This window comes from Rhinolophus ferrumequinum, chromosome 8 (genome assembly GCF_004115265.2).
Source record: "Rhinolophus ferrumequinum isolate MPI-CBG mRhiFer1 chromosome 8, mRhiFer1_v1.p, whole genome shotgun sequence".
Lineage (NCBI taxonomy): Eukaryota > Metazoa > Chordata > Mammalia > Chiroptera > Rhinolophidae > Rhinolophus > Rhinolophus ferrumequinum.
Window position 1 is genome coordinate 53,390,138 of NC_046291.1, and position 14,755 is coordinate 53,404,892.

Consider the following 14,755-nt stretch of genomic DNA (forward strand, 5'->3'; position numbering starts at 1 on the left):
TGATTTTGGACTTCTAGCCTTTAGAACTGTGAGACAATAAATTTCTGTTGTTGAAGGCACCCAGTCTGTGGGACTTGGTTATAGCATTCCTAGGAAACTATACACCATCATACCCAGATCCCCCCACTACTAAGGCCTTTCTCTTTCTCTCCTGTATTCCAACACTCTTGATCTTTTGCACAATAGAAGAAGAGTCCAGTTTTCTGTCATTTTATTATGAAAAGCAACTGAATTCTCTTTAACTTATTCCCATCTAGGTTAATCCACAAAGAGCCTAGTTGTTCATAACCACTCTAATCCATTAGGCTGTTTTTCTAAAAGAAAGTTCTCTCACCCCCAGTCAATTTCCTGGCCTATTAGAATACAGACCATATTTCCTGGCTGTCTAACACCTAGATTTGGTCATATGACCATGTATGTTCTGGCCGGTGGAATATAAACAGAAGTGTTTTGTCATGGCTTCCAGGAACCTTTCAAGAAAAATGACACGAGGTATGAGCCCTTTACCCTCTTCTTTTTTCTGCCTTTCTTCTTGTTGGTTAGATTATAGATAGATGGCTAGGCATGGGATTGCCATGGGGTCCAGGAGGAAACCATTCATGCCTCCTAAAACAAGACAGGAGGAGCCTGGATTGCTGAAGACTTCGGGGAGCAGAGCCACAATACTAGTCCTGGGCTGCTTATTTTTGGACTTTTATATATAAGAAACAAACTTCTTTTTAAAGCTGCTATTCACCCCCACCCCCAACAACTCAACCCAATCCTTACTGATATATTCCTTTAGGTACAGCTCCATCAGATGCGTAAATTGGAAATTTCCTTTAGCGTTTGCTAGTTAAAATTTCTAAGAGAAAGATAAATCTGTCAAGTCCCATCTTTTAATGCCTGCAGCACAGATGGCTGGCTTCCATTAGAGATTTTGTTCCCTTTCTGTGTGGAATTATGGTTAGGAAGTAGCTGGGGCTATATTTCCTAGCCTACCTTGAATATAGGTGAAACTGTGTGTGTCACTTGTGAACCAAAGCTCTCAAGAAGCATCAGTTCTCACTTCTCCATCCTGTCTCTCTCCATTAGCCATCTGGAAGAGAATGCTGAAGCCATGGGGGATGGTGGAGTAATTTTATGGAGATTGGGAACCTGAGTTACCACATAGAAAGCTGCCTGACAAATATCACATTGAATTGCAACGAGAAAGAGAAATAAACATTCTTTGTGTTAAGCACCTGAAATCTAGAGGTTTATCTGTTACAGCAGTTAGCATTACCTTAGTACAATGCAAATCTGTATATCAGAGTCTACCTTCCTGACTGTGGATTGGCTGCCTCTGGTAAACTTTATAACTGTTCACAATATCTGGTTCCCCTCCCTGAGGAAGGATTATACTTCCCCATCCCCTTGATTCCAGGCTTGACCATATGATTTGCTTTGGCTAATGAAATGTGAGTAGAAATGATATGCTTAACTTGCCGATAGACGCCTTTAACAGCCAAAGCATGATTCATCAGTAGAAACAGGCCTACAACCATTCTCCTTCTCCTGGGGATGCAAATGGATGGTAAGGGGGATTTAGAAAAAAAGGAATTATTCCTTGTAAGTGTGCTAAGCACACCTCCTGACGACAATGGAGAGTCTTCACCTATAGAATGGTTGTAACAGGAAGTACTTGGTCTGTCTAGGTTGCTTATGGTACACAAATGTGGAATTTATGTACTTATGGAGTATGGTCCACTGGAAAACTGTCAATAGATATGTAATGATTAGGGTATAAATTGGAGATATTTCATAACTGAAAGACTCCCTTTTTCTAAGTGAACCCATCCTTAAAACCTACTACAGTAGTACCTCAGTTTTTGAACGTAATCCACGAGTTCTGAAATGGTTGAAAACAGCTGACAGCTAGGCCTTGGAATCTTGCACTCAGCGGATGCCGTGTGACATGTTCGACTTCTGAGTTGTGTTCGAAAAATGAAGCATTTACTTCCGGGTTTATGGCGTTCATAAACCAAAATGTTCGTCAACGGAGACGTTCGAAAACTGAGGTACCACTGTATTTTAAATCCGAACGAGAATGTGTCCTAATTCAGACAGAAAGGGAAACTTGCACTGACAGTTCCAAATTTCTCCTGTTTCACTTATTTCTTGGGACTGCCTATATCCTTTGAATTATTAATACATTTTGTGGTGAACACAAAACGTGATAGAAAGATGATGTAGTACAGAATTGTACACCTGAAATCTATGTAACTTTACTAACAATTGTCACCCCAATAAACTTTAATGAAAAAAAACCAAAACATTTTGGTATTGGGTAAGATCTATGATCCCCGTGAGTTTGCTTTGACAGTTCAACCCTTTGTATTATCTCAGCCATTTTCTTTTTTCTTCTGCTGTAGTGACCAGCAATGGTCCAGCAGGTGGCTGTCCCTCAACTTGTCTTGGATTGAGGACAATTTGGAGAGGAACTCCCAGCTGACATATTATGGACGTGGAATATGATCAGGAGATAAACCTATGCTTTGTATTCCCTCTTATGTTCCTTGAAGTCACTAATATCGTGGGTGGTATTTGTTAAGGCAGCACGACCTAATTTATCCTGACAGTCTTGGGGTCAAGAACCTGCTCCTGGCCAACTGGTAGGTTGGAATAACATGATCAGACCCAAACCTTCATCAAAATATTCTAGGCAGGACAGTCTCTTAGAAGAGGCTGTGGGCAGGTAGGTAGAGTGATCATGTTTATTTACTGCCTTACTGTTACTTTATTTCTTACCACTGACACTCTCCATAGACTTTTGCAACAAGACTGAGCAGCTGTATTATTTAGGATTCTTTTGATTGTAAGTGTCATAAACTCAAGTCAAAGGAAACTGGATCATTATCTTACACCATATAGAAAAATTAGCTCAAAATTAACTCAAAAATCAAGACTTGAATATAAGATCTGAAACCATCAAACTCCTAGGAGAAAATATACAGGCCAAGCTCCTTGACATCCATGTTGGGGAGGATTTTTTGGATCTGACACCAAAAGTAGAGGCAACAGAAGCAAAAGTAAACAAGTGGGACTACATCAAACTAAAAAGCTTCTGCACAGCCAAGGACACCATCAACAAAGGCAAATGAGAGAAAATATTTGCAAATCATATATATAAGGGGTTAATATCTAAAATATATAAAGAACCGATACAGCTGAACTTATTGTGATCATTTTCCAATAGATACAAATATCTTTGGGTGATCATGCTGTACATCTGAAATTATTAGAATGTTCTATATTAATTATATCTCAATTAAAAAAAACTCAATTCAGACAGGCTGAAATATTTCTTATACCCAGACTCCTGTGGCCCCCAGAAGACTTCTCCAGGCCCAGAATGCACACATAGTGGTGTAAAGTACAGAATGGGTCAAAGGACAGGTGGTCCCTGCCTAGAATGAATCTCACCATTGTATTTCTGCTGGCTGGTGCCACTGTTATGAATAATAATGACCTTCTAAATGACCTCTGTCTGGAGGACCAATGAGTTCCAACCTGCCTCATCAGGTGCCCCAGTTTCCATCCACTTGGCGTTTTGCTGATAGTAGCTGTAGCCCCAGCCAGTCTTCTGTATGTCTGGTTCCAGACTCCTGCCCTGAGTCTGTCAACCTCTGCATCTCCTTTGTCTATGCCAGCCCTCGAGACTCCCTGGCTCTCTTGGGCCACTTTCCACCCATCCGGATCAGCTGCTGCCTCTACCCCAATGTGATGGACAGCCTGTGAGGGGCTAAAACACCGTTTACATTCCTCATTTGGCAGGTGAAGCAAGGTAAATATGAAATGTCAAACCTGGGCTGGCCAGTCACTGGCTGAATGTGAACCGGTTGTTTGCCCGCTAGGTGGCGTCTATTGAGCATGAGGAGAGAAGAAAAGCTTTCCTGTTGAAAAAGCACAAAGGATGTGTTCTTTTGCTTTTCTTTTTTCCTTTCTATTTATTCCACCCATCACCATCACCACCCCTACCACCTCCAACCCTGAAAATACCAGTAAAACAAGGCACCTTTCTATTTCTCCCTCCCGGGAGGATTCTGTCTTCTCTCAGACTCCCCCAACTAGAGTAAGGCAAGAAGGCTGTTCTTTTATCTTAAGTCTGAAGTGATTGCCCAACCAGTTTCAGTTGCCATTGTATTAGGTTGTAATTGGAGCCCACGGAGCACCAGTAACCCTTACCTCATTCCATTCCTTCCTTTCAGCTGATTTTCTCTAAGGTCCACAGCCAAGTGTAGCCACAGGTGTCATTCTCTTTTCATCCCTCCCTTCCCCTCTTCTCCTTTCCTTTCCCTCCCTTCCCTTTACCACTCTAGGTGTTTTCTCTTCTAGAAAAGGGTATGGCATCTTGACTACTATCAGGAGAAAATAAGACCCTGGGTGCTTACTCTGCCATTATTGTAAATTCACTGTAAACAATTTTGAACAACTCTAACTCAGTGGGGAGAAACATAAACATGTTTTGTCTTCCAGTCTCTGGTCCCAATTGTTGAACCACTCTCTCTCACTATGTAGGGGACCCCTCAGTAACAGCTTAGATTCCTTTTCACTTTTGATAATTAAAGGACAGTCCAGCTTTTCAAAGCTATTTCCCCATCTCGACGGGCTTGTAATTCAAGAGATCTGAGCGAGAGGGACAGGGCTATGAACTGCTTGTTCTTTTCCTCTCACCCTCAGCTCAGAGTGGAGGGGACTTATATCTCCTCTGGGATGCCACCTTCCATTCAACTTCCAGGCTCCAGCTGCTCCGGGGTGTTGAGCCCCTACTTACACCCCTGACAAATCCTTTCTTGTTGGTGAGGGTGGTGGGGTTGGAGGGCCAGCGTGAGGCTGGTGTTAGAAATGCCTGTTCTACCACCACCGAGTAAACTGTGAGCAAGGTGAGCAACCCAATGTTGTCAGGTATCTTTAGAATGTGAGGTACTTAACACTTTTTGTCTTTATAATTGGACCCTAAGCACCAATTTTGGCTCAAACAGAAAATCCCCACTCAGTAACCTGCTACAGAATACAAAACCATCCCTCCTGCCCACTTCCCTTCCCCCCCCCAAACACATGCTTTGAGAACCAGAAGCACAGGCAGACCCTAAAAAAGCTCACCGCGCCACATTCTCTTGCCATGTGGTCCACCTGTTGTTCATCCTGCATTGGAGCAGAAGCATCTGTAGCCGTGGCGCAGGATAGCTATGTCCTTTTCACCCTTTTCACTTCCTTTGAGGCTTTGAAATGTACTTATGGGTAGGAAAAATACCCTCAGACGTTAACCACTTTGAAGCCGTCATCATTGGAGTCTTTGTTCTAGCCAAACTTAATCCAATAACCTGAGATCCAGGCAGAAGGCATGGCCGTTTCCACAGAGCCATTGGACTCTATTCCCCAAACACCTCATGTGGATTCCACTCTGGTAGGTGGCTAAAAGCCATGGTCAGCTTGTACTCTAAATTTCTCACAGTTTGTAGTGAAATGACTTCTCTTTGTACCACCCTCTCTTTACAGATTTTTTTTTTTTATTAAAGTTCATTGGGGTGACAATTCTTAGTAAAGTTACATAAATTTCAGGTGTACAATCCTGTAGTACATCCTTTATAAATCCCATTGTGTGCTCACCACCCAGAGTCAGTTCTTTTTCTATCACCATATATTTTCTTCACAGACTTCTGGTACTAGTTCTTAGGAATAACCTAAGGTCTTCAAAAACTAATTTCAATAAGACATTCCCTGCTGAACTTAACAGATTTCTGTTCACACCAACTCATTGTCCTTGTACCATCAACCATCTCTTTTCCTCAGATTAGGTGGGTTTTTTTCAGGATACATTGCTCCCTCTGCACATTTAACTAATGGTGAATCCTACCCATAACCACCCCCCACCACCCACCAAGATGTCCACCGCCTTATCTGTGGAACCTATGACTCTGTTACATGGTAATAGGGAGTTTGTAGATATGATTAAGTTATGGATCTTGACATGGGGAGGTTATTCTGGATTATTTAGGTGGACCCAATGTAATCATAAGGGTCCATACAAGCAGAAAGAATCTCAGAGATATAGAGAAAAAGCTGATGGTTGCTAGATGGGCGGGGGGGCGGGGGATGAGGGAGAAGGGGAAGGGATCAGACAGCACAAATTGGTAACTACAGTATTGCCACGGGGATATGAAAGACAGTTTGGGGAATACAATCAATAACATTGTAAAGATTTTGTAGGGTGTCAGGTGGGCACTTGTCTTATTAGGGAGACTACTTTATGGATGATGTAGATGCCTGACCTCTGTGTTGTACACCTGAAGCTGAAGCTGAATAATATTGAATGTCAACTATAATTTAATATATGTATAGTCACAGAATGTGGAGTACAGCATAGAGTCAATGGAATTGTAACAGCTATATATGATGTCAGAGGGGTACTAGATTGGGGGAGGGGGGTTATCACTTTGTGAGGGGTGTAAGTGTCTATTACATTGTTTTGTATACCTGAAACTAATAAAAAAATAATAATGGAAAAAGGGAGGCAGGTGAGTCAAAGATGGAGATGTGAAGTGGAGCCATGAGCCAAGGAATTCAGACAGCTTCTAGAAACTGGAAAGGGCAAGGAAAAAGAATTTCCCCCAGCCTCCAGAAGGAATGCATCTCTATTTCCAGAACTGTAAGAAAATAAATCTATGTTGTTTTGAGTCCCTCAATTTGTGCTGTTGCAGTAGCAATAGGAAACTAATACAGCACTGCAGACAACCTCAGCCATTCTTAAAGAATGTTGGGGTGAAAACAGTCTAGGCTTTCAAGATGGGGCCCCTGTTCTATCTGTTGTGTCAATGTCCAGATTGCTTAGACTTCTCACATGTTGCTTTACTCATGGAATCCTCACTGTCTACGGCTTCATCACCTTACCTCAGGAATCTCATCAACTTATCCAGGGTCAAGAGTCCATTCCTGGGGCCCAGGGGATGAAATATCCTGATTGGCCATACCTGAGTCAGGTGACCATCTCTGAAATCGGAGGGTAGGCTCATCCCTCCAAATTACATTAGGCAAGAATGAAGAAAGGATATTCTCTTCAAGGATAATTAGAGTAATGCAATCAGAAGAAGAGAGAATAGATGTCAGGCATGCATTAAACACTGATGTCCATTATGGAGACTGAGGGAATCAGGAGGAAGAGTTTTGAAGTGGTTTTATTGGAATAGTAAAACAACCTTGTATTATAAAAAATTCCATTCTTCAGTGCAAAACATAATGAGATCCCCTTTATTAAAGTGCTTTATATTATTCGGTGAGATTAAAGGATTTTAAGATCTTGCAGGTAAATTCAATGCATGTATCTGGTTTCCTTTATCTGTGAGAGATAACAGAATTCCCATAATGCTCAGGAGCAGGGCCCCTTGATGTGACCGGAGCATTTCCTATTTAACAGTCTGCCTTATCTAATAGTTAGCTTTCCTAGCTTCACGCAAATCACCCGGATCACTGTGCTTTCAAAGCAGCCTCATAAATGATGCTCAGGAAGCAGACAAACTTAGAGAGCCAGTTCTCAGAGAGGGGCTATTAATAAGCAGTAATAAAGAAAAGTTCAAATGCAGGAAGATCAAGGAAAAAGAAAATTACCCAAATGAAAGCTCTGAAATGTAAGAAGGAATTATGCACAAGGAAGTAGCAAATATATAGGTATAGCTAAGCAAAAATCAGTTCAATAAAACTAACAATGTACAAATTATAGGGTTAAAAAAGAGAGACCTAAAACACTGGATAACAATGGCAAATATTTTGGGAGGAGGATGATCAGAGTAAAAGTATTCTAAAGTTCTTATGTAATGTATGAGGAGAGTAAAATGATTAGTTTTAAATATGGTAAAGTATTCATGCTAATATATTTAGAATAAGCTATGAAAAACAGACAGTAACTTATGAGCAGTTAGACTTTCAGAAATTAACACTGAAGAACAACAGAAACAAAAAACAAATCTCAATTAAACCAAATCATTTACAAGAAAGGAGGGAAAAAATGGTGGAACAAATGGCACAAAATAAGATGCAGAATTAAATCCAAATATATCAGTAATCACAATAAATGAAATCCTTTAGTTAAAAGACAAAGATGGTCAGACAGAAAAGACGATAAAATTCAGCTATTTATATGAGACGTGCCTAAAATATAAGGATTCTAAAATATTATAATTCAAAGAGTAGAAAATATATACTAAACAAAAACAAAAGAAATGTGACGCAGCTATATTAATATAAGACAAAATAGACAAGAAGGCAAAAAAGTAAGTCACTACATAATAATAAAAGTTTTAAATCACTAGAAAAATATGGTAATTATAAACTTGTTTATACCTAATAACAAAGCAAAAATTAAAGTACAAGGGAAAATCAACAAATCCACGATATTTAGAATTGAATAACAACAAAATATTGTGTATCAAAACTTGTAGTATATAGCCAAAAGGATGCTTCTAGGGAAATATATATCATTAGATGCTTCCACTAGAAAACAAGAAAAATCTCAAAATTAATGACCTAGGCATAGAACTTGAAAAGTTAGAAAAACAACAAATAAGACTGAAAACAAGTAGGAGAGAGGAAGTAATAAATATAGAAGCAGAAATTAATGAGGTAAAAAGCAATCATACAATTAAGAGTATTGACTAAGCTAAATATGTTTTGAATAGCTCGATGAAACTGATAAACCTCTGCTAAGATTAATCAATAAAAAAGAAAGAAGACACAATCACTACTAGGGAAAACATGGAGAATATAACTACAAATGCGACAGACTTTTAAAAAATTAGAGCACATTATGGGCAGCTTTAGGCCAATAAATCTGAAAATTTGAAAATATGTATAAATTCCTGGAAAAAATGTAACTTGTAAAGACCAACTCAAAAAGGCATGGAAAACTTAAATAGTTTATGAGTAATACCACATTAAACATTTGCATTTATTTTAGGAACTTTTAGCAAACTAGGAATAAAAAGACACTTCTTCAACCCAAAAAAGGACATCTATAAAAAATCCTAAAGGAAAAATAAAACTAAATGGTGACTGCTGAAAGTATATAGATGATAGATAGATAGATAGATAGATAGATAGATAGATAGATAGATAGATAATATCCTTATGACTTTGGGATAGGGAAGACTTTCTTAAAGAAGACACATCCCCTTTCCAGCACTGCCTGCCCTATTCCTGTCCCCAGCCTGAGGCCCGGCTCCTTGAGGAAGTGCCACCAACATGTCAGACAAACTTCCCCATAAAGTCCACTGACATCAGCCTGGCCTCCCAGGGATGCAAGGTCCTAGACATCGTGGAAAGCTAGATGATGCCGTGTCTGATACACATGTGGGAGACGTACTCAGCCTCCAAACCACTAAGGGCACCTTGCCAGCTACCTGCACCTGACTCTTGAGACAGCTGTCCCTTTGAGACCCATGTCGCCCTGGGTACTGAGGTACAGTGGTCCAGCCGCAACATCTTCTCCACCCAAGACTGTGCAGTGGCTGCCATTGCCAAGGCCCGCTTCCCAGTTTATGCCTGGAATGGTGAAACAGATGAGGAGTATCTGTGTGCAGACGAGCAGACACTGTACTTTAAGGATCGGCCTCTCAACATGATTTTGGATGACAGTGGTGACCTCACCAACCTTCACACCAAGTAGCTGCAGCTCTTGTAGGGCACCTGAGGCATCTCCAAGGAGACCATGACAGGGGTCCATATCCTATAGAAGATGATAGCCAATGGGATCCTGAAGGTGTCGGCCATCAATGTCAATGACTCTGTCATCAAGAGAAGTTTGACAACCTCTATGGCTGTTGGGAGTCCCTCATAGATGGTGTCAAGTGGGCCACAGATGTGATGATTGTGGGCAAGGTGGCACTGGTAGCAGGCTATGGCGGTGTGGGCAAGGGCTGTGCCCGACCCTGAGGGGTTTGGAGGCCCAAGTCATCATCACCGAGATTGACCCCCTCAACACACTGCAGGCCGCCATGGAGGTGACCACAATGGACGAGGCCTGTCAGGAGGGCAACGTCTTTGTCACCGCCACGTGCTGTATTGACTTCATCCTCAGATGAAGGATGACGCCATTGTGTGTAGCACTGGACACTTTGACTTAGAGATTGATGTCAAGTGGCTACATGAGAACACTGTGGAGAAGGTGAACATCAAGCCCCAGGTGGACCGCTACTAGCTGAACAATGGGCGCTGCATCATCCTGCTGGCTGAGGGCCGGCTGGGCAACCTGGGCTGTGACGTGGGCCACCCCAGCTTCGTGATGAGCAGTTCCTTCACCAAGCAGGTGCTGGTGCAGATTGAACTGTGGACCCATCCAGACAAGTACGCCATCGGGGTCCACTTCCTGCCCAGGAAGCTGGACGAAGCAGTAATTGAAGCTCACCTGGGCAAGCTGAATGTGAAGCTGACGAAGTTGGCTGAGGAGCAGGCCCAGTACTTGGGCATGTCCCGTGATGGCCCCTTCAAGCCAGACAACTACCACTACTGAGTACCAGGCCTGCCCTTTTTGCGTTCCAGCTGCTGTCCTTGCCGGGTCCCACCTCTCCTCCCCAGCATCAAATGGCACCAACTTTGAGAACGGTTTGTTAATGTCCCCATCGACTCCCTGGGGCTCACTCAGTCTTTGGCCTCCACTGCATCTGTCATACTGTTCCAAGTGTGACGGGGGAACTGAGAGAAGTCCCCTCCTCAGGCTCTGGTCACAGTGGAGGTACATGGGAGACACTCACAGGGAACCACAAGCTCAGGGGTTTTGGGCCTGCTCACTCAGTCAGTCCTTCCTTAGGCTGGAAGTTGGCAGCGGTGGTCACAAAGCACATGCATTTTACCATCTCGGCCCTCACCTGGCCGAAGGATGTTATACCCACGTTCTTGGTTTACAGGTTCATTGGCTCCTCAGCCCATGACAGATGAGAAAGAGCTCTATCAATGAGCGAGGAAGAACTTTGGAGTTTGAATGCTCGTGAGAGCCTGGCTTAGTGCTGGGCATTCTCTTAAACCTCAGAACAATGAGGTTGGTACTTTCAGTCCCTATTTTACAGGAGTTATAGAATATACTGCTAGAGGACAGCCAAGGAAGGACAAGAGAAGTGACAACCAGAGGTTAAGAGGGGCCAGAGAATCCTAAAAGTGGGCATAGATCTACCACCAGTTTGTAACATAATGGTTCCTATCACAACCCTGGATCAAAAAGATTAATTTGGTTTAAAATGTTTATATAATGCTTATAATGTTAAAAAGAGAGCAGGAAGTTAGGCAAATAAAATGTTTGGTGCCTAAAAGAAAAAAAAAAGAAAACACACAAAAAACCAGAACCCATAAAAATAAATACTGATAAATTCTACTACATTAAATTTAAGAACTTATGTTTTCAAAAAAGACCATTAATCAAATGAAAAACCTAGCCCCAAATTAGGAGAAGATATTTGCCAAACATATAATCAAGAAGAATTAGCATTTGGAATATATAAAGAACTTCTAAGTATCATAAGAAACAAAGAGCACGGAGGCATGATAGCTCAGTTGGTTAGAGCACAAGATCTGAGCAGCAGGGTTGCTGGTTCGACTCCCACATGGGATGGTGGGCTGCGCCCCTGCAACTAGATTGAAAATGGCGACTGGACTTGGAGCTGAGCTGCGCCCTCCACAACTAAGATTGAAGGACAACGACTTGACTTGGAACTGATGGGTCCTGGGAAAAACACACTGTTCCCCAATAAAGTCCTGGAAATATACAGTATTCCCCTTCCCCAATAAAATGTTAGAAGGAAAAAACAAGAAACAAACAGCTCAATTGAAAATTGGACAAAGGGAAAATTGGACAAAAGGCATGATTTAGGCATTTCATAGAAGAAAGAACACACACGATTCATAAAAATGTGAAAAGATGCTTCATTTGTAATCGGGGTAAGACATGAAATACTGTTTCATACTCACCAGACTAGCAAAAATTTTAGGCCAACTGATGGTGAGGTTATAGGACAATGTGCATTGCTGGTTGAAGTGCAACTTGGTATGACCACTCTGCTTTACTCTGTAAAGCTGAACAAGTACTCTGTGACCCAGCAATTTCACTTCTAGTTATAAACCTTAGGAAAAGCTTTGCATGCGTGCACCATGACACAAGTACAAGAACACTCATAGCAAGGCAAAAACTGGGAAAAACTCATATATAAACCCCCAATAGAATGGGTAAACTAACTGAAGTACATTCATACAATGAAATAGCACTGTAGCTATAAAAATGAATGAATTACAGCTGGAACCATCATCAAAGAGGAAATCTCAAAAACATGAGGTTACCACATAAGGCTGTGCTTGCAGTTTGTGGCAAGTGGGCTTAGCAGGTACTAAAATCTACTGCATACTCCACATGCCAAACTGTACACACTGGCACAGGGATGCCCGTCCCTAAAGGAAGGGATGTCTTTTTATTTTTTCTTAACTGCACAAAGGCTCCCTGTGGGTTAGTTCTGGCCCTATAACATCATAATGTTGACTAGAAAGACAAGTTATGGAAGTATATATACCCTGTATTATTCCATTTATATGAAGTACAAAACAAGGTAAAACTAAACAATAATGATTCATATATATGAGATAAAACTATAACATAGGGAAAAAAAAGAAAGAGCGACTAACACAAAATTCAGAATAGTGATCATTTCTTGGAGAGAGGGGAGCATCCAGTTAGGAAGAGTTCACGATGGGCTGGAAAGCTCTAAGATACTGATAATGTTTCTTTGGCTGAGTAGTGGGTACTCAAGTATTATGTTACTGTTATTCTTTATCTTATACATGTATGTTTTTTTTTTTTAAAAAAACCCTCCTTATATAATCCACATCACTGATTTTTAAATAAAAGGGAACCAAGAGGACTGCCTGGAGGAGAAGGGATCCCAATGTAGTTTGGACAGGGTAGATTGCCAGGGGCCCAGGGCTGAGGGTCTGAGTCCTAAGTGGTCCCAGGAGGAGAGACCTTGACAGCTTCGTGTGTGATGAGGTGGGAAGACCCCAGTAGAATCCTTCAAAAGTGCCTCATGAAAAGCAAATTAAAACCACAGCAACATTTCACTATTAGAATGAAAACATACGTCTATACAAAAACTTGTACACAAATGTTCATAGTAGTATTATCTACAACAGCCAAAAAGTGTAAACAACCCCAATGTCCACTAACTGATGAATGGATAAATAAAATATGGTACATCCACACAATGGAATATTACTCATCAATCAAGGGAATGAAGTTCTGATACGTGCTACAGCATGGATGAACCTTGAAAATGTGCTAAGTGAAAGAAGCCAGTCACAAAAGACCACGTATTGCGTGATTTCATTTATACAGAGTGTCTAGAAAAGGCAAATCTATAGACAGAAAGTAGATTAGTGGTTTCCAGAGGCTGGAGGAGGTGTGTATGTGGGAATAAAGGATGATTGCTAATGGGTACGAGGTTTCTTTTGCGGGTGATGAAAATGTTCTATAATTGATTGCAGTAATGGATGTACAGCTCTGTGAATTCACTACAAGTCAGGGATTTGTATACTTTAAGTGGGTGAATTATAGGATGTGTTATGTGAATTATATCTCAAGAAAACTAGCGAAAAACAATAATGGCTAAAATTTTTAAAAATGGCAATACAAGTGTTACCAAGAATACAGAGCAACTGGAAAATTTGTACGTTGCTAGTGAGAAGGCAAAATGGTACAGCCACTTTGGAAAATAGTTTCTTACAAAATTAAACATACTCTTACTATATGATCTAGCAATCCTATACCTAGGTATTTACCCAAGTTAAATGCAAACATATGTCCACACAAAAAATATGCACACTAATGTTTATAGTGACTTCATTTTACTTGCCAAAAACTGCAAATAACCCGAATTTCCTTCTACAAGAGAATGGCTAAACAAACTGTGGTATACCTGTACAAATGGAGCACTATGCAGTATACACAAGGAACAAACAACTGATATAGACAACAATATGGATGAATTTCAAATGCATCGTGTTAAGCGAAAGAAGTCAGACTCAAACGGCTACATATTATGTGATTCCATTTAGATGATGGGAAAGGCAAAACTCTAGGGACAGAAAACAAATCAGAGATTGTCAGGAACTGGGGATCGGGAGAGGTGTTAGGAACAAAGGGACATGGAGGAATTTGTTGGTGCAGTGGAGGTATTCTAGATCGTGATTTTAATGGCAGTTACATGACTGAATGGGGTTGTCAAAACTCACAGAACACTGCGAGTATATACACAATACACTATAATGAGTACATTTTACTGTATCTTAATTTTACCTTAATTTAAAAAATCTCTATTCCCTCCAAAAAATTGTCCTATGAGAAAAATAATCTCATGGACCATGGGCCCAGATGCCAGATAAAAATTTAACAGCTACCTAAAATTGTACCTTTGTCACTTTAACACTTTCTCCCCCAGGCCTGGCCCTGGGTAAGGAAATAACAGTAGTTAGGAAGTAGAGATGAGATGAAAAGTAAAAAACGCAATGGACTTCGCACTACTATCACCCTTGCTCTCCCTGCCACTGTAGGGTTGCAGCCTGAAACAGAACCAGATGGAGAGAGGAGAAAAACTGTATATTGTATAAAAATATAAAGACTTGCTTATCATATTGAACTGGACATTTAGTTGCTAAAATGAAACTGCTCTTGTGACTGAGAAGCCAGAAAAGCTATATAGATTGGCCTGAA

The 14,755-nt window shown here is 40.9% G+C and overlaps 1 pseudogene; it reads left to right on the forward strand.

Annotated features, from left to right (window-relative positions):
- Window positions 1–9,077: 9,077 nt before the first annotated feature.
- On the forward strand, window positions 9,078–10,600 carry LOC117026084 (adenosylhomocysteinase-like; annotated as a pseudogene).
- Window positions 10,601–14,755: the final 4,155 nt, after the last annotated feature.